Source organism: Puntigrus tetrazona, chromosome 8 (assembly GCF_018831695.1).
Source record: "Puntigrus tetrazona isolate hp1 chromosome 8, ASM1883169v1, whole genome shotgun sequence".
NCBI lineage: Eukaryota > Metazoa > Chordata > Actinopteri > Cypriniformes > Cyprinidae > Puntigrus > Puntigrus tetrazona.
The window spans coordinates 8,712,037-8,739,990 of record NC_056706.1 but is presented as its reverse complement, the minus strand read 5'-3'; the positions used below and the strand labels follow the sequence as shown (position 1 = coordinate 8,739,990).

The 27,954-nt window shown below is 36.7% G+C and overlaps 1 long non-coding RNA gene across 1 annotated transcript; it reads left to right on the top strand.

Annotated features, from left to right (window-relative positions):
• Positions 1-59: 59 nt before the first annotated feature.
• On the top strand, positions 60-27,954 carry LOC122350893. The gene is made up of 3 exons (XR_006251637.1): positions 60-143; positions 1,066-1,152; positions 27,354-27,954. It is a non-coding gene; the product is annotated as an uncharacterized LOC122350893 (long non-coding RNA).

Below are 27,954 nucleotides of genomic sequence, written 5' to 3'. Positions count from 1 at the left end.
ACAACTCAGTGATTCAATGATTCGGTTTAAATGAGACTCGACTTGAGTTGACAAATCACGGAAGTAGTCGTGTCTGGCTCAAAATTAGCCGAAAACCGGGGTTAAGCAGCAGAACGCGGAGTTGCAAACCGACGGCACGGAAAGTAAGTTACTAATGCCGAATTTTAGTAGCCTTTTGTAAATGAAAATCGTATTTTGGTTATAATAACTGTACGTTGTTTGTTGCTAAATCTGACGCAAATAGAGAAAGCTATTTAAGCTTTTTATGAATACTTAAATGTTGACGTATATTTGGCGATATATAATCGTTATAATAAGCTCGAACCCTTTATTCTGGTAAGGGTTGGGCACAAGTACGTACCGAACCAAAACAAATCTTTGTAGTATCGTGAGTGTGTATGTTTTCACATTTCGATTTAAAAACACAACTTGGGAGACCTTCCGCTTAGTAACCTTCCGCTAACTAGCTAAGATAAACATGCTTATATTAGAATGCTTAAAGCTAAACTTCCCGTTTATTCACATTTTTAAACCTGTTGTCTAACCAGACAGATTAGTATAACCTTTTTACTCCACAATAACAGTCAAATGCTTCCCTTTGTCACTTTGCTTTAATAACAACGGCAAGCGATACATTGTTTGCAGTTGAGTGTTTATTTTCTTCGTTTTATCATTCAAAACTTTATATCTTCTGTTAACTCAGTTACAGTTTAGGTACTTCTATGGATATATGTTTTTTTCTGTACGAGGGCGCCCTCTGGCGTTCCGTATGAATGAAACCGACACCATTGCGTTTATAGTGCTAATGGCCAATCCGTCCTTTTAGTGGATTTTTTTTTGTTTACTTATTGTTTCAGTTTCAGTTCAGGCACTGTTTCAGGAACCATTTTAAAAATATCGTTTTGCCCCTGGTATTGAAAAAAAAAAAACTTAAACGATACCCAACCTTAATCCTGGTTCACAGTCACACAGATGAAAACAAAAGGAATTAAGTATACAACACATGACTATACTCATATGATGCAAATATGTGACATACCTCTCTGTATGTCTTACTGTGTTCAGTATGCATTAGCCATGAGATCTGCAGCTGTGGGAGCCGTAAACAGATCAGGTCACTTGGTTGCCTCGTAGCTGTCAATCATTCAGAAGGTATGCAGTCTTTTCAATTCATTATTCCACATAATACAGTCTTGTTTATTTTCTCCTCTACACAGAATGCCACATATGAGGTAGGCTAACCCTGTGAATAACAGTAACTGTCCTGCCAGGCAGCCAGGTCAGCGTGTGTATGTACGGTATATTTGAAGGCAGGAAGTGTGGTTTCTAATGGATAATAGACTGACAGGACGCATCATTAGCCACAGTACTACAGTGTCTGACAGGAGTTACACATACGTTGTATACCCATTAGTTCTGACTGTCACGTCTGTCTCGCTGTCTGCCTGTCGCCCTCTCTTTCTCTCAGGTTGTCTCCGTGTCTCTCTTCCATACACTTTCCGACCGCTCTTGAGGATGCGCTGTCTGTCTGTCTCTCACTTTCACACACAGCTGCTGTTCTTCTCCTGGCTGGATGAGTGTCAGTAATCATTACCGGTGTCAGTCTGTGCCCTCAACCGCTTCCACAGAAACCATAGAAACCAGCTCTGTTCCTCATTACTGTCACAGTGCCAGGAACACACGCAGTCATGATATACCGACAGGATCTCTCAAATAACATTTGCATTCAGAAAAGGGGTTTCCGGTAAGGTTTACCGTCTGCAACGATTATCAGGATAATCATTCGCATTCGTATTGCACATGCCGTCTTAGATTTTTGAAATGAATACATTTTTAATGCAGCTTTCCACCCCACAAAAACCTTTCAGTCCTTGACTGAAATTCAAGGCTGCTTGTCTGTGGCAGAAGTCAAACATTCACACGTATGAATTCCCGTTGTTTTAAATCAGCAAAGCCGTCGACTACATTCTTTGGTGTTTTTAGCCTATTATACAAAATATCAAAACTGCTAAATTAGTAGGAGCGTAAGATATGAACTGATAAACGGAGAAGAAAAATCTTGCACGCTGCCACATCTTGCGAACCCATACAATATTCATTACTCGGTCATCCAGCCTTCATCAGACATTGAAAAAAAGTTTTATTTATCCAACAGCATATACAGTTTTTCATTGTTTATGCTATCCATATACAAAGACATTTGTCATTGTTTATGCTGTTTGATAAATATAACTCTGTTAGAAGTTATTTTGAATTAGCTGGATGTGCACATTTAGTTTTTAAAGCCTGACAAACTTCAGATGACTTTGTTTCATTGTTTCTATGGTAGTGTGAATGTTTTTTTGTCTTTCCTATGTTTATCAAATTGGCCTATATGTTACCGTAGTTTAGAATTTGAACTCAACCTAACATAAATGATTCAGAATGGTTCAGTAGAGTAGTTAAAGAGTCTTTTTTTGTCTTTTGGTCATGTCTTATCTTGCCAATTCACACTTAAAAAATAGTTGCATGAGTCATGACGCCCCTGCCCATTAATGATGCTATAAGAAGAACTTAAGAATGCTTTCTAGTATCAGCCTCAGACAGCATGTAAATATACTGCCGATGCATCATTCACTAACCGCACGATGCATATCACACTAACATAACACACACAACACTGGCTAAAATCCAAGTCGGTTGTCAGTTCTAATCTGATTGACCGACTTAAATGCAATTTCTTTGATTCAAATCCGTTTTATCACTCCCATCATCAAGAAAGTCATCTTTACAAGGTACTAAGTTGATAAAATGAGCACTTCCAAGGAAGAGCTAATAGCTGGATTTGCCAAAATTTGTGAAGTACATGGCACTGAAAATAGTATGATACTCAAGAGCTTATCAAGCTTGAACATGCCTTTTATAATTTGCTTTGTTCTCAGATGTCAAACTGTGGCTGCACCAGACATGCTAGTAGTCAAAAGTCTTGAAATACAAATGAAAACGCAAGATGCTTCTAGCCTGTTTACACAGAATCCGTTTTGTCTGCCCATATTTGATTTTTTTCTTTTTCATGTTTTGTGTGAACGTCCCAGTTTATTTAAAAACAAAAAACAAAAACTACAGTGGCTTCTTTGTGTACAGTATATGAAACAAAAACGTTTGCCTAAGTAATTCTCGAGTATACAGTGACAATCTCATTAAAACAAAACAAACATCCTCCACTACACAGCATGTGACGGAACGTTTGTTTTAAAGCTCGAGTCAGTTAGTCAGAGAACACAATGTATTGGGATCATGGTGACTTTATAACAAACTGATAAATTGGCCCTAGAGCCAATGAGTGACAGGTATTGATAAACAATAAGCACTGTCTTTCTATCCCCAGAGTTGTTATCAATAGACAGATCTATTAATTTACCCCATCCTATGCATCACTCGAGGGTATAAATAATGCAGGCTAAGCCAGTCGGTGCCACAGAGTTGTCGGAGAGAAATTTTTGATCCATGACTAGGTCATGCAGAGTGTTGGGAATTAAGTTCATGAACACAGATAATGTACAGGCATCGGTTTCAGTGATCAATAGAGATATATGCCCTTTTTGTGCTTTAGAGCGTTGTATGGCTGTTTGTCTCCGCAAACAATTGTAGCAGGATCGAAGTAGCATTCAGGATATTTTGTATCAAAATATGTCATTAAAATGATTGAACAAAATTAGCATTTTAATGTAAAGCGTATCGATGGCATATTTGTTGTAAAATGAGCTGACGCCGACATTTAATTTTATGTAATAAAACTGCTTTGTGTAATGCAAGTAGTTTTAATCTTAAACATGCAATCGGATATTAACATTTCCATCTGTTCGTAAATCAAATGTTGCGCTGTGCATGCGGTCCTATTCACACCTATCGTTTTGTTAAAAAATAACTTTGAGTACAGCTTAATATACATTCAGAGGTCCCAGAATTCCTAACTTCAGCCCTGCGTGTGGGAACAAGAGCTATGACATCATCACCATCACACTCCACTGTTGCAACGCAAGGTCTTTAAAGACGTGACTGTCCATCCCACACACGCCCAGAGAACCATGGAGGAGGGCAGGGGCAAGTCACCACCTCTTTGCATTTAAAATTTACTCCAAAATGGCCAAAATTCAACTACACCCACAATATGAGTGGATATAAGTGCCTGTGGGACTTCATGCGCATAAGACAGCGAGGCAGAGAGAGAGAGAGACAGACAGATAGACATCAAAAAGGGTGAGAGAGGGAGAGTGGGTTCTCAAACCGAGCCCCGGCCTTCCCTGCTTTACTGAGCGCAGAAAAGACAGACAAGTCATCCCTCCATCGCGAGCGAGTGGTGCTCTGCTCCTTTCAATGAACACTTGATATTTGAATATGTGAAGTTAAGCACATAGATAACAATGTCATACTCCTACATGAACATGTGGGCACCGATTCAAAAGGTAGACTGCTTCTTTGTGCTTGTGAGAGAGACGGTCATATAAGTGAATAAATGGCCTCTCAAAACAAACACCAAGAGAATGTAACCCAATATTGTAGATTGGGGGCAGCACAACTAAATGTCAAGAAATGCAAAGTGAGAAATGTGTGTTCTTCTCATTCATATTCTTCAAAGTGATTTCAAAATGTTCAGTAAATAAAAAATTGTAAGCCATGAATTAAACTAGCCAGTACCAAGATCTAAAATTAAAAACTTTATTTTATTTACTGGCTAGTTTAGAATATTGTGGAAAAGGTTTTTCTTAGATTGTAACTTTGGTGAAAGAATTTTTGCTAAAGGGAGTATTTGGGCTTTTAGGAAGTACTTTAATATTTTGAGATACTGGATATTTGAATTTCATGAGCTGTAAGCTCTAATCATCAAAATGAAAATTTTAAATTCATGCTGTTATTCATTACTTATATAAATATTGCATTTTTTATTAGTTTTATTTATGTACCTTTTTATTTCGTTTAGTGATTTTTGTGTATATATGTAAATGTATTTAAGCTAATTTGCATTACATTTTGTTTATTATAAACTTTTAATGAAAATTGCTTTGGAAACCAAATGAAAAATAGTGTTTTTTAGTTACAGATAATTAATTACTTTGCACGACGAGTAAGTAATTAGCATTAGTAAAATGTCATTAGTAAAAATAGTAGTAATGTAATTAAAATATCTTGCAGCAAAAACATTACCATCTAAATTCTTTTTTTCCTGCTATCTTTTATGCGGATGCCCCTTCAGACTTGAGTATCATTGAGAATTGCCATTGGTAAATACAGGGTTTTGCTTGGTCATTGATGCACGTAAATTGTAATTATGATATTTCTGACTCCACTTGAAGGGAAACTAGGGGAAACACATCCCCTTCAGTGTATGATGGTTACGGTCTTTGCTCTCTCACACACTGTTAGTTGTTCCCGGTGTCGAGTGCATTTGATTGTAGCTGGGTTGATTATATTGTCAGAAAAAACCTTGAGGTGTGTGTTGAGTGATTAATATCTCTGTTCTGAGATGACGTGGTGGGTGAGGAAGAGAACGGAGTGTGTGCTTGTGTGTGTTTGTACAGTTGAAGGAAAATATTAGCACACCTCATTAATGACTGTCTTTTTCATTGCCTGATTGCTAAGCATAAAAACATCTAATCATATCCCTAAACACCTGATCTTATTAAATGATCAGCTTTTTCTGCCACAGTGATTTGTGTGTGACATCCACGGAGAGTTTGGAAGTGTCTGATGTACCGTCTAATTTCCTGCTGCTCTGAAAAACTGAGCTTGACTCTCCTTATGCAAATGAGTTTGTGTGACATAAATGAACGAGAATGAAAAGGGGCTGTAAAGTGCACAGTAAATAAAATAAGCATACGGTACATCATGTATACGCAACGCTCTGAGCTAATCTGGAAAATTAATAAGCTTATGGTTGTGCTGCTGAATAAGTGTCTGAAAAAAATTAAATAAATAAAAGATGTCTTAAGTATTTACAAGTTAATCTTTAAAAAGACTAATAATGTAATAACACTGTTAAATATAGACATCTCTAAATTTTTTGAGAGATGCTGGAAATATGTATTGGCTAATATTGGCTAAATTATTCTTTTTAAAAAAAAAAAAAAAAACACACATATAATGTCAGTTCAATATTTGCTATTTATCGGCCATTACATTAACATGATTATCACCTCATTGGTATAGGTCAGATTTTTTTTTTTTGATATTAAGAAATATTAGATACTAAGAAAATGTTAATTAAAATAAGCAACAGATATTAAATATTTTTGTACTATCACACTCTGTTAAAATAAAGTTTAATGAACCATCTTAATATAACAGAATTTACGTGTGGATTTTTCAGAAGTACAGGATTTGTCTGTAACAATGCACTGGTTATTTTCATACCAGGCCAATGTCTGTTTTTTTCTATGGATTTGTTCTTCTGCAGTTTTTAGCCATAACATGGAAATTACACGTAAAAAAAGGAAAAATGTTGAAGAGCTCCAGTCTCATTTAAGCACCTGTAAATCTTTATTAATAGATGACTCCCTGTAGAGATGATAGTTATCAAACGCATAGAAATACTGTGAGAACCGCTACGTCTCGTTTTTTTCCTGTGCATTCATGTTCCTCAGACACACAATCAGAGGATATATAATCACCAAGTTCCTCTCCTTTTCTGAACTGTTAGATATACAGTGATCTCAGGTCTTTCAAGAGCATTAATAATGCTCTTTTTTTGAATGCATACAATAGACGTCTACATACATTACTCAGAAAGGGTAAACGGACTAGGGCATTGTGAGAATGTGGGTCAGATATTTGATCAGCGACGGTGTCTGGTCCTCTATTCTTCTCACGGTTCTTCAGGGAATCATGATCCGATAGAGTTGTACCAGTCTCTTGTCCTCACCAGATCATATGAAAAAGTCTGCTTCTCAAGCCAGCAGGTTCATTCAGATGTGTCTCTTACATCACATGCTGACTCAGAGATACTTGCAGTTGTTTGTTTTAAAAAGACCTGGATATTTTAGCATTTAAAATATATATTTTTAACATTATTATTATTATTGAAATGTCAATCAGTACAGTACAGCTTGCTCGATACTAGAGTATAACATGCACTAATGGCTAATGTGCATATATAAAATCATTTTTCCTTGCAATAGCAGTCAAATATTCGTATCCAAAGCATATTACATTACACTTATTATAGAAACAGTCCCCTTGGAGCATCTTGGGGTTAAGTGTCTTACTCAAGGTCACCATATAGTTCAATACAACTATAGTCGACTCCATGACCATTTGAAATATTTCTCATTCATCATGTCAGTTCTGAAAATGACAGCTGTGAATAATGACCAGACTCCAGACATTTTTCAAATCCTGACCCCACCTCCCAGTCACCCTCAGCCTTGGGGCAGAGCATGCGCCCGAGCGCACACACACACACACACACACACACACACACATCATATATCCAACCCCTACATCTGCCTTTTCCTGCCCTCCTTCTTCCTGAGAGTGTGAGAGACTCAGTCTAATAACCCTCAATCATAAATCAATTTCCACTTGGCTACGATTGCCTCAGCTATGGTGACTGACAGCTGCAGCAGAGGTGCAGATCTGAATCATGCTTTCAGATGGCAGCGTGGCAACCATCTGTAAGCGATGACGCCTAAATTATCAGCTGCCTTTAAGTGACAAGCAGAGGCTAGCAGGTTCAATATGACTGGCTGAGATTCGGCAGTCCCACAATCTCAATCACATCATTTACAGAAGCTATGTTATTTTTTTTATTGTCACTATTATCTGAAAGATATTACTGAAATGTGTCTTGAAAAATCACTTCCCTCTGTGAAAACACTAGCTTCGGTACCTATATACCTGGATGAAGCTATTCGCTGTAGATATTATTAGAATTCCCATTCATAATGATGGCAGTAGCTGTCTTAGATGCTTCTGTGTGTGTGTGTATATATATATATATATATATATATATATATATATATATATATATATATATATATATATATATATATATATATATATATATATATATATATATATATATATATATATATATGAATAATTTGTTAAATGGCAGCTAGTAAAAAGTATGCAGAAAACAGCATGCCTGTGAAGACCTGATGTTGTCTTCTTGCCTCTCATTATTGCTGGGGAAAAAAGCAACAGATGTAGTTTTTTATGTCTTTAAATAAGTTAAATAGCAGCCAGTAAAATAAGAGTGTCCAGAAATGTCTTTTGTTAATTATTTATGGCTATACCTGATGTTGTCGTCTTGATTCTCGGAATTGCGAGGAAAAAGCAACAGATGCAGTTGTTTATTACCATTCTATTAATGGGTCAAAGTACACTACGTAGCCCACCCACTCTTGATATTTGAGTCTACATATCGCACTGCTGCTGGTTTCTCATGAGAGAAACGGCATGAATCACATTGACATTAGTTTAAAACATTGATTCATGGCAGTCAACCAAAAGCTAAGATTAATTACCAGGAACGGCAATTTAGGACTGTCCTAATTGCATCACAATGCCCAGTCATTCTATATATGCCCATTCACACGCACATGTCACTGCATTAGCTGTTAGGGCAACCATCATGTCTGTCACACCTGGAAACAGAGACTCTATCTCAGTGTCTCCACACACACACACACACAGCATGACAGAAAGTGATTTAATAGCAGTTATGCGCTTCTCTTCAGTTCCGCTGACAGTCTGATGACTGGAGACAGCATAGCTCGGCTTCGTTTACCTTTTCACGCCTCTATCTGTCACACTACACTGTACAATCACATTCAACTCATATTAGAATACTATTGAATTCTTGGATCCCAGCAGTGTGCTGTCACAGTCATTGTCCTTTCTCCTCCTCGAGGCTAATGGCTCTCGCAGGACCATGTCCTTCACAAATGAAGGTGTGGTCGGCTGTCAACAATTCAGGCTTCAGATGTGTTCCCATGTGCTTGCCGTTGGGAACTGGCATCTTGCCCGTTTGATTCTCGGGTGAGGCACCGCTGAGGGATTTACTGTTCCCATCACAACATTGTGGGTGTCAGTATTCGTGCCCTTTCACTGAGTGCTGTAATCTTAAGCATTGAAAATAAAAGCAGGTTATAATACCTACAAGAAAGCATCTTTTATGAATTAGGATTAGGAAGACTACACCGTCTGCTTTATACATGAAAAAATGCGGTGCGTATACTGTATTCTATGGAGCCCCTCAAGCGACATGTTGATGGAAAGAAAAAAAAAAAATTTGCATTTTAGCTTTTTCTTGCAAAACTATTTGCTGGAAACATTCCGAAGTGTAGATTTTTGTGCAACTGTGAACAAATGCAAATATTCACAGAGGAATGCAATAGTTTTTTTTGCGAGAGAACATGCTTTTTGTGAAGCATTGAGGGGTGCTCAATGTTTTTTTTTTTTTTTTTTTTTTTTTTTTTTTTTTTTTTTTTAATAGTGAACGCACATGATTTGCTAACAAACATTATAGTTTGAGAGCACAATACCTTTGCTAGACAATACAAATGTTTGTATGGGAATGCAAAGTTTATTGGGGAAATGCAATAGTTTTGCAAAAGAATATGGATGTTTTGCGAACGAATGTAAACTTTCTTGAAAAAAAACATCTCAGGGGAATGAGGTAGTTCTGCAAGAGAAGTTGTTTCTCCCATCTCACTCAATGTGCCCTTAGGGGCTCAGTATTATTCATATCCACATATAATGCATGTTACATAGTCAGATTACCTTTTATTAATACTTTTTAAGGAATTAGGAAAGTATATAACACTTTACTTTTGTATACATTTAAGTAATTTGCTGACAGATACAATATTGTAAATTGCATGATGAAATAAACCTTAATAGTTCATTTCTAAATAGTTATTTTTAAAGTATATAGCACTTTGCTTTTGTATGCATTTAATTAATTTTCTGACAGTCTGATACAATATTGTAAATTGCATGATGAATGATGATGTTCTAGAGCGTTTGTCATAATTATCCTTGACAGAGTGCAAGTTTTTCTTCTCAAGATTTACATTTTGAAAATGTAAAGTACAAAAATTAATGTGTCTCAGTGGAATCCAGTTTAGCTTGTTATTTGTAGCAGACAAAATAAAAGAATACGGGTTTTGCCGTATAGCAGCAATGGGTTTGCTTTGCCCTGAAGCTCACAGGTGCGGCCGTCAAAAGTGTAACATTCAGGTGCGTGATAGATTGCTTCCCTCAGTTGTGATTCTTGTGTAAATACAATTATGCCTTATTAAAAGGTCAAGACATGCACCATTACTCAGTGAGCTTATATGTCCTTGCATGTTGCTGTCGGGAGTCTACATGAAAAAAAGAAAGAAAAAAAAAAAACACTTTAAATAATTGTATTTTTGGGTAATGCATTTTCTGAACTGAAACACAGATTTTTGATTAAAACTCTTTTTGTTTGTAGTTTTAGAAATCGGTCAGTCAAATGGTTACTCAGTGCATAAACTTATCTAAAATCAAGTTTAAGGTTAAAGCTGTTTTATTCTTGCAACAATGCATAGATTTGCAGTGTTTGGGTCAGAGGGACACATGCGCTCCCTTCCAACACATGCACACACATACAAACAAAAGTTGAGTGGGATCTTGTAGTCACAAGGTTGTCATATACAGACCTCCAGCTCTTTAAACACAAATTTGTTCTCATCTTCACTGTTGCCGCCCCATTGCCTGGAAACCAAGTCATTAAAGTAAACAGTTACTCCAGGTTTGGGCATTATTACATCATACAACTTCTTCATACTTGAATATCAAAGAGACAGCACTTACGTCAACACAGACGTTGTCACATTTCTGCAACTTCACTCAAACATCTTGGATGAGATCATGAACTTTACGCCATCTTCTTTTCCCTTGTCTTCGGTTGTTTCAGATTTTTCAGGTTAGATAAGGGTTGAGACGGGTTTTTATGACTGCCATTAAAAACTTCAGTCCACATGAGTGATTAAGGTTAAGTGTGTAATTTCCGCAGCAACATAAATACAAGTTCACACTCTTTCCATTTGTAACTGGTTGTTCAAACAAATAGTCCAACCCTCAAACTCACAGCATTGCTTGAGCTTCTCAGGATTCTCAAGCAATCAAGCAATGTTTTGACAGAGATACAACCAGCTTAAAATGAAATGGAAAATATTTTAAATGCCCCATATTGTACGGCTTTTTGGAGTTTTATTTTAGGTGTTGATGTCCTCAAGAATATATATATTTGGGGTATAAGTAGCAAAAACCATCTCAATATCTTTTTACAGCTCCTCTCTCAGGAACTCTGTCAAAAACAGCTCAATTTTGGCCTTTCTAATTACTATTCATAAGCCTCTCTTTTGATTGGCCTGTTCTTTTCTGAGTGACGCACGGGCAGGCCAATTAAATATATTGACAACAAAATTTTGTCACAGCGCTAGATGCTAAATGTGTACATCTTCATCGTGACTAGATAGACACGGTGAGCTTGCCTTTACTATAACTAACACGTTAGATGTGATTCATGTCAATAGTAACAATCCTGTCAGATCCTTGGAGTGAGCGCACAGGTCGGCCAATCTGCTTTCTTCTAATTAAACCGTTCGACACGATTCCATGTTGTTGTTGCTCAACAATGTGGGCGGTGCTCGGATGATGACTGAAGGCGGTGGAGTAGATCTGATGTCACATTTTTACGGAAGTCAAAACAGCTCGTGAAAAATCATAGCTACTTTATGCAGGCTGTGTGCAGTTTACTTTGGATTTCTTTTTTTTTTTTTTTTTTGTCTGCACTTTGCCTAAGATCATGAAATTATGTAGAAAAAGCATTACACGCAATACCTATAAGCATATTTCTGGCTCTCATTTTCACTTTATACTCTGCCTAGTTTCTCGGTAGACTATTCAACCAACAAACAATGATACCAGCATTCTGTAATCTATAGTTTCCTTGGAAACAAACTCTAGAAGTGAGATTCCCTTCAGGCAGGTGCTTTGCACTTCATTAGAGTGTTCCAAACTGGCGGCAGTTCTGTGATCTGTTTTATTACCAAGCGTTACAGAATTGACAGGTTAACAGCGCATAAATTCCACCTCAATAAAGATCATATTTGTCTGAGTGGCAGTACAAGTGCATTTGCATGTTCTGAAAAGAAAATAGTTCTAAGCAGTAAAATATTTCTTAATAAAACGCAACAAAGACATTCCTTACCAAATGCCTTGTTTTCAGAAATAAGACGTTTACCTACTGTTTTTGGAGCAAATAGTCCACAGGCCTTTTTGCATATTGACAATATGACTGTTTATTTTATGCTCAATCTATTATACATGTACCCCCCCACATTAATTCGGTATTTGAATCCAGGTGCATAAAGCTTACCGTAAATGATTTTAGGTTGCAATTTATATGAAAAATTAAGCACTGAATTACTGAATAATTTTTTTTTTTATATAAATTTGCAAAGTTATGCACAAGTTTCAACACATGTTTTCCTCATTACGTTTTGTATGTCTTTGCTTGCGTCACTTACATCAGCAAAGGTCTATCATTTTTACAGTTCAATTTAGACCGTGTATTATGTTTCTGTGCCTTTTAAAATGACTCCTCAGCTGGTGGGTAATGTTTCATTTCCTTGCCAAAGTTGTTTACCATGGTAGGGCTCATAGATCCAGTCAGTCATGGGAGTTATCAGTTTAAAACATAGGCTAAGCAATACATAGCTATCAGGTTAAACTATATGCTGTGTGTGACAAACTGGGCTGTTTGCTGGACTGATTTCTGGGTGAAATATGCTATTGATCTGCATCTGTAAAAATGACAAGCTGTTACAAAGACTGTCAATAGGAAATCAATCATCCACTGTGTATCTGTTTATCTAGACGAAGCTGGACCAAAGTGACAGGATAAATGTTGCAGGTCTGAACAGACGCTCACTGCACTTTAAAACACTTTCCAGACAGAAATGTTAAAACGTATGTAATTATTAGTTTAGTGAGTATAGACCAGCCGTGGTTGCTGATTAACTATTTAAAGCCTGACAAATGAAATGATAAACAGAAAAAAAGTTCAAAATGGAACCTTTTATGCAAGTATGAATTTTTGTTGAATGTAAATTTTAATACATCTGGCTTATATGATTATGAGCAGCATTTATCGTACTGTATGACTTTATATGAAAAAGTAAGATACTGCTGATATCATTATAAAGTAAATCACATTATCTCACATTACATTATCATAAATGAGATCTATAAAAGTAGAACAGCAGACTGCTGACAAAAAATGCATATAAATACTCTCCTAAAATTAGGACTTGATGTATGGATAATCAAGTTAGTTGCTTCAGTCAAATAAATTTTTCAAATATTACCAACAATAAATAGTATTCTTAGGTTTACTTTATTTGATCTAGCTGATAATTTAAAGGGCCTTACAGTGCAAATGTCTGTATCAAGTATACAACAGTATTTTTAGCATTAAAAGCAACTGACTAGAAAGGAGAGAAGAGAAAGAGAAGATAAAAGAAAAGAAAAGCATGCGTTAATGGAGGTGTCAAGACAGACAGCTCCTCCTGTGGTGAGTAGTAACAGCTTGCTCTCCACTCGGCTGCGTTAAACAGCTAATTAAGCACTGAGGCATAATGAATGTGACTCCATGCGAGTCCCTGAGGAGCTCGCCAGCCACAGCACCGATGAAAGAGGGCAAAGGTCATACTACACCCACAGGCACGACAGGGATATGCAGTGCTGCGCTACATTTGCCCGCCGTGAAGCCGCAGAAGCATGTAGAACTATGACTAAACAATTACACAGATGTCAATGCAGGTCAGACAGACAATTTGTGCTATACAATGTGGTATATATATTCATATATGTTAAACAATGAAAGAAGGTGAAAAAAACTTTCATTTCCTCTCTCTCATGCACACAGAGGTCTAATGTTGTGTTTCACCGTGTTAGCAAGACAACTACATCCTGTCGCTTTTTCTATGAACACCTGATGTTTTAGTCCAAATGCTTTCATTCATAGGCACACAAGTGTAAAGGAAAGTAAAGAAAAGCAGATGGCTTTAATAGTAAACAAAAATTCTCTCAACACAGACGTGAAATACTTTGATTAGACGTGTTCATTCAGGAAAACCAAGTTAGTTAGAAATAAGTATTTTTGCATTGAGGGGAAGCCAATGACAATCCTTAAGCAATGCTAACCAATATACATAACTACACCAAAACTATGAACTTTTATTAACCGATACATGCTTCTTCCATATCCTATCATACTAATTTATATCTTTGATTTAACAGTAGGGACTGTAAACAATACTCCACCTGACATTTCAGTTGGAAACAGGTCCTAAACTCACTCTAGGGCCTGCTGTCATTTTTTTTTTCCTTCCTTTTCTTTAGTTGGCCAAGATGTTGTAACAAAGATAGTTAATCATCTGTTCTTTGGGAAACTGTCAAGGCCACATCATTTTAAAAACACTCAAATGTTCCCACAGTAATTATGGAAATTTTTCTTCAAAGCTACCTTAAAACTGAGGTTTTGACAGCGACATAAAAAAATAAAAAGATGGCAAAAAACAGCCCAGAGCTTCTGGGTGGTAAACTGTGGTACACACTCGTTTCCTCAGGCTGGAAAAAGGAACATGTTTTTTCCTCTGTTACCTTTGCATTCCAAGCTGCGACATGATCCATCCTGCCTACCTGGAATAGTATGTGTGTGTTGTCTGTGTACTCTCACATGCAGTATATTGCACCAATATGGGTTTAAACTTCACTTGAGTCATTGGGCTAGTGTCAGTCTAATTCATAAATTAATGATTTAGACTTGAAGTATTGAAAAGTTATGAAATCTTGCTTCAGAAGAGCAGAAGACATGGGTTTGTAATGACATGTATTTAACTATTGATTACATTTTCACTCGTCACATAATGGTCAGGACCCTCATTTTTTTTGACACAATTTTTCAATGTGCAGGATCCTGTATTGCTTTAAATAAGAAACCTTTGGCATCTATATGCAGATGAATTTTATAATTTTTAATAAATTATATATTGGGTAATACTATTGCAAGTTACATATATGCTGGTATGTGATTAAAAAAAAAAAAAAAAAAAAAAAAAAAAAAAGTCCCCAATGTAAACAGTCAGAACAGTTTTATTTGCATTACAGTATTTATACATTAACCCAAACCCTGCCCTCTAAACCTACCATTTGTCAGAAAAGAGGATATCTCTTACACATACAACTGAACATTCCAAATCTTCTTAAGCACAATTATTGATTTGTAAGAAGAATAGATCCACTGTATAGCTCAGATCCATCTAAATTTCAACAACTGATGGCAGAAAAACCGCTTCATTAGCTTTGGTTGTAAAATGCCATTGGCTCTTGTGTGTCTTGTGACCGATTGCATCATGTTTAGGAGTGATTAGGGGTACCTTGAAGTGTCTAAAAATCGACATCAAATGGTTTCAGACCAAGGATCAACATTAGACGACTTGGAAACTTTTTAATAAAATATTGCTTTTAGTTTTTATCCCATTTGCTTTTAACAAAGATGTGTTAGCACTATCAATAGCGAACAAATCCTCTCTGCCCTGTGAACTTGTTAGCAGATTCCTGTGAACAAGTAGCATAGGGCATTGCCCTCGGTCATGGTCTGTCTGTCAGGCCTGGTGCTAAACTGGCATTCAGCCATGTAAGACAGGGGGATGGAATCCAATGGGTCTCAGAATAGGCGTGTTAGTTAAGCTCCATTCTCTACTCTGAACACAGGGCTTGATTCTCTGGGACAGATGGAGCATCTCGGTGCCCCGTCAAAATGCCTATGGTCATGCCAGGGGGATTGTGTTTGCAGTCTATGCCCTCTCCATGAACAAGCTGGCATCTGTGAGGATCTCTTATGATTCGATCCTCACCGGACCTTCCTGGGCCCCGGGGACACCTCCTATCCCTCCCAGTGCCAGTTAGAGCCTTCTGACCCGCCTGTAGCCCCAGGCAAACCTCCTGTGAGCAGGCCCAACGTGGCAAGGGACCTGGGCTGGCTCCAGAGAGAATAATGGTGATCTGCCAAGCTGATCCATCCTTTAAAGAATTGCAAGGCTGGACAGACTGTGTTTGTACTGACTGCAGGCTGTGTCTTGTGCCACTTTTTGGTTGGACTTTTAAAAAAGGACAAATCAGCTAAGAACATTCCTTTTATTTATACAAAATGATGGCTCTTTGATTTTACTTTTTTTTGTGTGTGTGTTTGTCTGCCCACCTGCTATTTGGGCAACAAAGCAACTTTCATTCAGAAATTGCAAGTAAATTCACAAAGGAAACAACAAATAAAAAAAGTTTTTTTTTTTTTAATACTTAAAATGACTTAATATCTGAAGGTATTATTTAAGGAAAAGTAATGCTTTGATCACATCTCTGTAATGCTGGCAGACAATTATAACCCTATTAATGACAACAACAAGAAACGTTTTTATAGTCCTTTATAAGACCTTATTTTAAGCCTGGTCCTACTTTTATGAGAAAGCGGCAGTGGCCACACTCCACAAAAAAATTCTGAATGAATTTAAAACATTAAGAATATATATATTAATACTTTTTATTAAACAAAGAAAGGAAAACAATTTATTGAACGTAAAAATAGTACTTTTTTTTTTTTTTTTGAAGCGCAGTGTCTGAACTCAGAAGGATAATTTAGGGACCAGTGACATCAGCTTGCTTTCTTTTATTATCCTATGTTTGTTTCATTTTTTAAGTGCTGTTAGTTTATTTTCCCCACTGTCCCTCAGGAGAACAGTGATGAGGCAAAAATGATTCCAGCTGTCTTTCATAGCCCTGACCCTTACTGAAAAGGCATCATTTTATACGAATTATTACATTCAAACAGCTTTAACAGAAAGAACAAGAAAGAAACCTTGAGATGGCACCCCAGCCGTCCGTCCCCTGTGCCTCTGCCCTGAACCTTCTTTTCCCATTGTTGGTTTTCAAAAGACATAAACGAACACGATGACAAGTCACGGACACATCATTTTCATTTTCTATTTTTTTGCTATCTGTCCATCTCAAATGAAGGCATACACCTCCCCAGAGCTAAAGGGATGAGAGGAGAAAATGAGAGCCATCTGTGGTGCCCCATAGAGCAGAGATGATTGCTGTGGACGAGTCGCTCTCCAGTGCCAGAGCTTCCATCTTGGCAGAAAATACCACTAGTTTCAGCTCTTAGACAAGACAAAAGACAGTTTACATTCATATCTAGCTCTGTAGAAAGCCAGTTTCAGTGCACACAATTCACAAAGAAGAAACACCTATGTTATCATACAAATGGTATGGGATGAGAACAAAATGTCCTAGAGTGCTCAGCAGTCATTGGACGGCACTTAGGAAGTCTTTCTGCATGATATATCTGTCTGACAGTTAGCGCAAAAGGACCTGAAAGCGAACCGCAACATTTATCGCCTGTAAGAACAGACAGCATGTATTTAGCATTCATTTCATTTCAGTTACAAGACACAGCAGCCCATTCATCTTCGAATCGATTAGATATTGTGCTGTCATGAATTATGACAGTGTAGAAGGGCTGAACGCATAATCAATTGACATGCTAATTACGGTAATTGTGCGTTTTTCACAAGACTGACAGGTTCCTCTCCGAGGAGTTTCTAGTTTAAAGGGATAGTCCAACCAAAAATGAAACTGTAGAATGTAAAAGAAGGTATCTTAAAGAGTGATGGTAACCAAACCGTTTCATTGACTTGAAAAATAAATGAGTATTCAATGGGAACCAAAACTACTTGGTTTTACGAAAATTTTCAAAGAAATGCTTACAAGTGAGAAAATTACAGAATTGTCATTTTTGGGTGAACTATTTCTTTAAAAAGGGAGTTGCTGCAGTGAAGGAGCTTATTAAACAACAGAACAAAAAAGGTCTTCTTGCAAAAAAAGACCTTTCCAAGATGTTAAGATAAAAATTGTGTAAGTCAACTGAAACTGAAACTGTTTCGTTACCAACATTCAAAATATCTTTTGTGCATAGCAGATGAAAGTAAGTGAGGGTGGTAAACGATGACAGAATTTGTATTTTTGGGTGAACTATCCCTTTAAAAATGAGCTGTTGTGGTGAAGGACCTTCTTAAACCTCAGACCAAAAACCAAGAGGGTTGGAGAGGGATTTCAACCTTGTTACTGATACCCCGAGAGCTGCGATGATGAAGGCAAGAGTGTATATGTGCGAATCTGTGTCTTGAGGGTCCACTTTGGCTTTTTATGAAGCTAGTGCCTCTAAGCCCGGTCTCCAAATACACAGAGCAGTGTTTGAACCCGTCACACATCAAATGATGGCCAGATCTTCTGATCTGCCTCTAGTTAGTGACTCCTGAAGTGTACTGAAGTGCCATTCAGAATGTTCTCTGTCTTATCACTGAGAATTATCATGAAGAGGAAGCAGAAAAGAGCTAAAATTGGGTCCATCTTTTTGCCTTTCTGTTCCTTTCCGTCTGCTTAGTAGTAGAAGAAGAGTCCCTCATGAGAAACAGACACAGAGCAAGAGAGGGAGAACAGGCCATTATTATTGACTAGAATTGTTAGCAGTGGTAAACAACATGCACATGGCAGAATGTAATTGCCAGAGGCGGCAGATACATCAGAGAAAAGGAAGAAAACTGACTAAAAGAATAGAATCGGTGGCTGCAATTAAAGAGGGGTGAGAATTACAGTGAGATTCAAAGCCTTTTGCTTTACCTCCAACAGACTAGGAACATCAATTTAGTGTGTTGAGTTAGTGTTACATTAACAGTTAACCATGATATACATGTTGCATATTCTGTCAAAATACAAAGTGAATAGTGAATTGTGAATAGCCATCAGTAGAGAAAGATGCTTGTCGTAGTTACAACAGCTACCAGCAGGGGCTAAAGGGGTTGTTTTAACCCCAACCCTTGACCCCTTGATGTCCCTAAAAAACACATTTGATTCACATTTGTTTCACTGCTGCCCCCGCCAGTTCTGGAGCTCCAATAGCATTTACCTGTTTTTGAAGTAAGTATCAAAGCTGCATTTGTTTGACATCAGTATTGTGAAAAATTTGAAATATATTAAAATAGAAAACTGTAATTAAAATGCTGTTTATTCCTAGGAAGGCAAAGCTGAACTTTCAGCAACCATTACTTCCCTTCAGTATCACATGATCCTTCATACATCATTCTAATATGCTGATTTAGCACTCAAGAAACATATCTTATTATTATCAGTGTTTAAAACCGTTGTGCTGCTAAATATTTTTTTTGGAAATCTTAATACCTTTTTTCAGAATTCGTTGAGACAGACAGTCTCAGTGAAACACAGCATGTTGTGTATATATTAAAAATATTTGTTAGAAGTACTTTGATTTCCTTGAAGCTTAAAACTTTTTAAAGTAAAAAAAAAATACTTGGTGCAGTTTTAATCACTAACAAAACACCTGTACAGACACCAGACACCTGCATACAACCACATAAACACACACACACAGTGTGGTGCCACAGCAGGAGGCTGTATAGTGGTGATTTGAAGAGCGTGTGTGTGTGAGAATCAGAAGATTAGCTCTCATCAAAGCACACTGAGAAACCAACCACAACAAGAAGAGTGACAAGCCTTCGGGCATGCATGTATTAGAACTGTGTGCCAAGGACTACTGTCGCAGTCTGCATAAAATCTATTCGTGTGTGTGTGTGTGTGCACACTTGTATTTATTTGTACTATGTGCCAAGGACTGCCTTTCTTTTTGTAATTCACTAAAATGGGAAATATTGAAGGCCCCCATTTTGCTTTAGAAAGCTGCCGCAAAGTGCATGAACAGAATTAATCTGAAGGATCTGCCACAGATGGTTAAACATAGCTATTAAAACATGGCATCAAAAGGTGTGCCATAGATAGAGGGTTGTAAGAGACCATTATTACAATTTATAGAAAAAAAAGTGAATTATAAATAAGTTAGGTTGGCTGTCATTTTAATGATTAAGGACTTAGAGGCTTCTGAATCTGAACTATATATATATATATATATATATATATATATATATATATATATATATATATATATATATATATATATATATATATATATATATATATGTATATGTATATATATATATATATATATACATACATATATATATACATACATATATATATATATACATACATATATATATATACATACATACATATATATATATATACATACATACATATATATATATATACATACATACATATATATATATATACATACATATATATATATATATATACATACATATATATATATATATACATACATATATATATATATATATATATACATATATATATATATATATATATATATATATATATATATATATATATATATATATATATATATATATATATATATATATATATATATATATATATATATATATATATATATATATATACATACATATATATATATATACATACATATATATATATATATATATACATATATATATATATATATATATATATATATATATATATATATATATATATATATACATACATATATATATATACATACATACATATATATATATACATACATACATATATATATGTATATATATATATATATATATATATATATATATATGTATGTATGTATATATATATATGTATGTATATATATATATATATATATATATATATATATAATATACACACACACACACACACTTGATGCTTATATATAGTTCAAAGGTCAGCATTTAGCACATTTGAAGTCAGTACACTTGATGAGCATACAGACGTGGACAAAATTGTTGGTACCCTTTGGTCAATGAAAGAAAAACTCACAATGGTCACAGAAATAACTTTAATCTGACAAAAGTAATAATAAATAAAATTCTATAAATGTTAACCAATGAAAGTCAGACATTGTTTTTCAACCATGCTTCAACAGAATTATTTAAAAAAATAAACTCACGAAACAGGCATGGACAAAAATGATGGTACCCCTAGAAAACACTGAAAATAATGTGACCAAAGGGACATGTTAATTCAAGGTGTGTCCACTAATTAGCATCACAGGTGTCTACAACCTTGTAATCAGCCATTGGGCCTATATATATGGCTCCAGGTAATCACTGTGTTGTTTGGTGATATGGTGTGTACCACACTCGACATGGACCAGAGGAAGCAAAGGAAAGAGTTGTCTCAAGAGATCAGAAAGAAAATTATAGACAAGCATGTTAAAGGTAAAGGCTATAAGACCATCTCCAAGCAACTAGATGTTCCTGTGACTACAGTTGCACATATTATTCAGAAGTTTAAGATCCATGGGACTGTAGCCAACCTCCTGGACGTGGCGCAGGAGGAAAATTGATGACAAATCTAAGAGACGGATAATCCGAATGGTAACAAAAGAGCCTAGAAAGACTTCTAAAGAGATTCAAGGTGAACTTCATGCTCAAGGAACATCAGTGTCAGATCGCACCATCCGTCGTTGTTTGAGCCAAAGTGGACTACATGGGAGACGACCAAGGAGGACACCATTGTTGAAAACGAATCATAAAAAAGCAAGACTGGAATATGCCAAACTACATGTTGACAAGCCACAAAGCTTCTGGGAGAATGTCCTGTGGACAGATGAGACAAAAATCGAAGTTTTTGCCAAGGCACATCAGCTGTATGTTCACAGACGAAAAAATTAAGCATATCAAGAAAAGAACACTGTCCCTACTGTGAAACATGGAGGAGGCTCTGTTATGTTCTGGGGCTGCTTTGCTGCGTCTGGCACAGGGTGTCTTGAATCTGTGCAGGGTACAATGAAATCAAGACTATCAAGGAATTCTAGAGAGAAATGTACTAGCCAGTGTCAGAAAGCTTGGTCTCAGTCGCAGGTCATGGGTCTTGCAACAGGACAATGACCCAAAACACACCGCTAAAAACACCCAAGAATGGCTAAGAGGAAAAAATTGGACTATTGTAAAGTGGCCTTCTATGAGCCCTGACCTCAATCCTATTGAGCATCTTTGGAAGGAGCTGAAACATGCAGTCTGGAAAAGGCACCCTTCAAACCGGACACAACTGGAGCAGTTTGCTCATGAGGAGTGGGCCAAAATACCTGCTGAGAGGTGCAGAAGTCTCATTGACAGTTACAGGAAGCGTTTGATTGCAGTGATTGCCTCAAAAGGTTGCGCAACAAAATATTAAGTTAGGGGTACCATCATTTTTGTCCAGGTCTGTTTCATGAGTTTATTTTTTTAATAATTCTGTTGAAGCATGGTTGAAAAACAATGTCTGACTTTCATTGGTTAACATTTATAGAATTTTATTTATTATTACTTTTGTCAGATTAAAGTTATTTCTGTGACCATTGTGAGTTTTTCTTTCATTGACCAAAGGGTACCAACAATTTTGTCCACGTCTGTATACTATGTGTGAAGAACATATTCACACAGTGCTGTTATCTCATTTTTGTCCAAGATGGCTATTAGAGGCATTTGCATCTGAAAATATATTCATATATTCTTTTTTTTTATTATATATGCTATTTGAAAATCCTGCCAGTAGAGGGTTAACTACTGACAAGATTATAAAACATAAAGGGCGTCACGAGAAAAGGTTAAACAGGAAGCGAGCTGTGCTACATCTGGCATCTGCATCATTTACAGAGCTCCGCTTTGCTCCAGAGCCCCCACAGCCACTGGTTTGCCCTGGGCTCCAACTGTTAACTGTGTCCCTTCACAGGGACCTGTGTGTTATTTACACACACTTCTCTCACACATACACACACTCATCTAGGGAGATGACTTGCATTTAGGCTCCATATTCCCACAAGCTCACTTGTAATTAATTAGCTAGCGGTCTCCTTCCCAACTTCCTGTCACTTCTCCCATCCTGGTTTCCTGGCTGAGGACAGAGGGGTCTCCTGGGTTACAGCTAGAGTAATCAGCCTCGGTGGGACCACAATGCATCTCAATCTACTGCACAGTAGAGTGGCACAAAAGAGAAGGTGTGTTTCTGCTTGTGTGTGTGTGAGAACAAGAAAATGAGAGAAGCCACCCAATTGGGAATCCGTATCCACTGGGACTAATTCACTTTGCTATTCATTAACCTCATCCTGTTACCGTGCGGAGGAAGTCTGGGGACAACAGCAACTTTCAAAGGCGATGTCAAAGGAGTGCTGACTACAAATCCCAGGGTGCCCTGGGAGATGATCCAAGTCTTCCATTAAAGTGAGAGGCAGGTCTTGATCAGGTTATCAGATTAAAGCGAGCCAGCCAGAGGGTTGAAAGATGTACAAAAGACAAAAGTGTCTTACTTTGCTTTGATTTAAAGGCGAGCAGCCCCAGTCTGGTCTCTTTTGCATGCAGAGCGCAGCTGCTGTGGGTGAACACGGGCTGATTTCTGCTGATTAAGCAAATGTGCCTACATTCTCATTTAGTATTCGGGACAAGGGCGGAGACAAGGACTCACGCAGTCATGTCAAGGATAGGACAACTCTTTCTACTCTCAGAATAACTAATGTCTGCCTGTTAAGAAATGAACCGCTTATTCTGGAAGTTTTAGAAAGAGGGGTATTCTTGCTCTGTTGAAACTGAAATGACAGTGCAGACATATTCAGTGGTGCTCAAAAAATGTCTTTCTGAAATAGCAGAGGAAAAACTGCCAAATACACATAATAGTGTGAATAAGGGACAAAAAAGGTTTTAAATGGTTGTTGACCTTACAAGCTGTGTGTCCAATCAAATTCTACTTTTTTTTTTTTTGCCACAAATTCATCTGTCACTGACTAATTGAATTAAAACTTTTTTTTTTTTGAGTTAGAGAAATTGTAATTTATTTTTAGTGGAATAAACCAATGTAATTTTAACAACCTAAAATTTGGACCCTGAAGCAAAACCATTTGATGACCACTGATATAGAATTTGAAAAAAAAAAATATTCAAATCTTGACATGACAGAACTTAAATTTATTGGGTATAATGTCTTTTTAAGAAAGCCATAAAGAAGAATTAGCACAAGAGATGAAAACGTCTGGGATAAACTAACTATACAGATTGAATTATTGAAAATGCAGTGCAAAACAGTAACTCCTGCATTGTCATTTGTCTCTTAACCATAATATTTAGCTAAAAATTTAACAGGTGTTTAAATACCAGTAAGCAGCATCTCAAAGACTTTTTTTACACTCTTAAAATATTTGCTTCCACAAAGAACATTTACCATCTGTGGAACTTTTTCATTCAACAAAAGGTTCTTTACGGTGGAAAAAGGTTCTTTAGATTTATTAAACTGTTATTTAAAAAAAAGTAACACAGAAATTCTTTTTGGGGACCAAAACTGGTTCTTCTATGGCATCGTTTTGAAAACCCCCATTTGCAACTTTTATTTTTAAGAGTCTATTACACCTGAATGAGTAGCTATCAAGACTTAACAACTCCAGCACTCACACAATGAATTTATGTAAATGAGTTTCTCAATAGTAGACACGGTATGCAGATTCATAAGAAACCTCGTGTTGATGTTTCATGTTTTTCACATGACGGAAACATCCTCAAGAATGAGATGCTTTATGGAATCTCGGTCTCCATGACAACAGCAGCAGACAAACAGGAGGCTGAATGTGACATTCTAATTCATAAAGACTTGACAGCTGTCATTGTAAAAGAACTGCCTTGAGAATCCAAAGATGTTGACATTTAGAGATAGTGAACATGGAAATAGTGCTTGACTTAATGATAGGCCTCTCGCATGTAGCTGTCAAGTGGAAATTGTATAGGCCGGTGTTATACAAGACTGTGGGAAAATGTCTCCTTCTCTTTATGTGGTACAGCACAGAGCCAAAAAATCAGCGCAATTAATCTGCTATGCGAGACCATGTTTGGGAAATCATTAAACAATCGACGTCTGCCTCAGATTAAAGCTAACATGTCGGTCTGATATTTCTCAGAAACTGTCCAAAAACATGTTCTGCCGTGCCTTTTAATACATCCGCAGACAAAACACGGTGGAGCGTTTAGCCACAGAGCAATCATTTCTGCTTCTTATAATTCAATTTCCTGTTGAACTTTGCTTTACCTACAGTGGCCGTGGCACGACGGCGGCCATTTGTAAGGAAACGGAGGCCTCGCTCGCTCTCGTTTTCTCCCTGTATGGCCTAGTTTGATTTTGTCCAGATGCTGCTGAAACACAGGGAGTCTCTGTTCTCTGAGGAAATAGGGATAGCACACCTCCATCCCACCCCACCCGTCTCCAGAAACCTTTCTGCTGTTTAAACTCCACCTGAGAACCTCGAGCACTGCCAGACATGGCACAAAAACGGTCATTAAAATCCCAGCAGCACACTCAAAACCGGCATTCTCACACATTCAGTCCTGTATTCGAGTTTCCACAGACCTACGCTGTTGTAAAGATCCTTCAGCGTGAACGTATTGTGTGACTAGACTGTAAAAACACTAAGGTCTCTCAAACTAAAAAAAAAAATTGTGACCAACTGGAGTTAAAGTTTGTTTTTGGCATGATAAATTTACAGTAAATTAATGAATTTAACCTAAGCTGGTTTAAGATCTACTAGCTTTAAAGTCTACTTTAAGGTCTACTAGCGTGGACAAGCAGAAAGTAGGTGTTTAGCAGATCTACCAGCTCGACAATCTGGTGTCAAAAACCTTGTAAAACCACAATGTAATATAGTTTAAATATGTGTTATATATCATAATAAACACTGTTTTGAAGAAAAAAAAAAAGTTATTAAATATATGAAATAAATGTAAATTTTGTTAGAATTATCTGTTTAAAAAAACCCACACAATTTATATTTGAAATTATAATGATGGTATATTTAATAATAATCATTTGTAAAGTTAGAATTTTTATAATTATATGAATATGAAACTGGTATACTAAACATTTTTAAATTCTAAATTTTATAGAATTCTAAAGTATAGAATTATTATATGGGTTCGTATGTGTAAATACAACATATAACAGTTTATATTATTGAATCCGTTTATCAGAAATGATAATGCCAAACATTGTATTTAAAAACACATTTTAGGACCATTTTCGTACTTGTACCGAAGATCTTTTCTTTTTTGTCTGAACATTATTTTTCACTGTCAGTGACGCATCAGAGAGTGCGTAGTGATGGAAATCTACAGTAGTGTGAATCTGAATCATTTGATGGCCATGTGTGTTAAAAGTCATCCTACTGAGCAAAACTCTGAGGATTTTCATTTGTTTGTCGGCCTTGACTGCTCAACACTACATGTGAATGTTGTTGTGTGTGCAAAACCTCCTGTGTGGGCCAAGAGATATCTAGTAAGGGAGATGTGGAGGGTTGTATCTGTTTGTTTCTCTCTATCTCTGATTTCCAAGCTACTCCTCACTCGAAGAGACAGGCCCAGCAGGGGAGCAAAGAGCACAATTTCCCCCCATGCTGTAATTCCAGCTTTGGGTCCACTATGTATCATTACTGAGAGCTGCATGTAGTTATTTGTGTCCTGTGGCCGGATGTGTTTTGAGGGGGGCAGGAGGAGGAGAGACTGGAGCCCAATGAAGAGCTCTAGAGCTCAAGTGCGGCTCTCAGGCATCTGGGGCTCCTGCTGAACACGGACGTCACCGTGGATTAATGTAACTGGAGCTATGGGAAGACACTGGATGATGGAACGGAAAGCAAGGGACAGGCAGAAAGAGAGAGGGAGAAGGGGAAAGTGAAGCGAAAGTGAAGAGAAAAGTGTGGAAAGAGAGCATTGGGGATTGAGGTAAGAGAAAAAGGCAATCGAGAAAAGCTACAGTATACTACAAAACATATCTGAGACATATATGTTAGGGTAAACAGAGCAGAGAAAGAGGTCGAGATCCATCCATACGAAACAAGACTGTTTGTCTGTTAACCTCTTAGGTTGACCTTGTGTGTGTTTCTATGGTCAACTGGTAAGCTGGGAATAAATTATTCCATAAAATGTAGGAAAATGCTAAAACGACTGAATGGAGTTTTCAGCTTGCTATGCAGCTGATGGATTATGATGATCCATATATTTCCATAACATTTACACTTATAGCATGTCTATATATTATGTGCACGTGCCGTTTTAAGACCTAAATGCTGGAATTATCCACTGCATATGTGGTACTTATGCTGAATAGTTGAATAGATAATATTGCAACAGACTTAATGTCAGACATGCACAATAATTTCACTACATAGAAATATATATTTTTACACTTCATTTAATTTTTACATTTAATATAGTATGTTACTTGGAATTTCTTTGTAAATTTACTAGCAGTTTCTGAGCAAAAACTGTTTCAATACAAATGCTTTTTTTCAGAGTGGGAGGGAGAAAAATGGAGCGAGAAAGGACACCAGTGCATCCTGTTTCTGGAATGAGAATGTAAACAGTTTCACCCTTCCAGACCATGTTATGTCTGCTCTACATCTGGCCAGTGCTGCTTTCATAACTTACCGTAATTGTTAACGCTAAAGGCTAACAATGTTCATCCCACAACTCCAAAGGACAAGACCGCCGATCAGTCAAACCACTGCACATCCTCTATCAATCTCATGTAATTTACACAGGCTTCTCTTTTAACCTAAATATTCCAACCTACACCTTTGCCTATGTTATATATATTATATGCATCTATTTGCATATCAGCATGGCAGACAGCTACCTGCCTTCCCCTAAAAATTATAATTTACTGCTGTGATAGAAAAGACATTTTGAATAGTATGTGACCGTGAACCACAAATGTTGTAAGGGTAAATTTTTTTGATGAAATAAACTTTCCATTACACATGTAGGATGGGACAATCTTTGGCTGAGATACAACTATTTGAAAACCTGAGGGTGGAAAAATATTAAAATATTTAGAAAATTGCTATAGTTAAAACATTCAAAATGTTTTCGCAATGCATATTACTAATCAAAA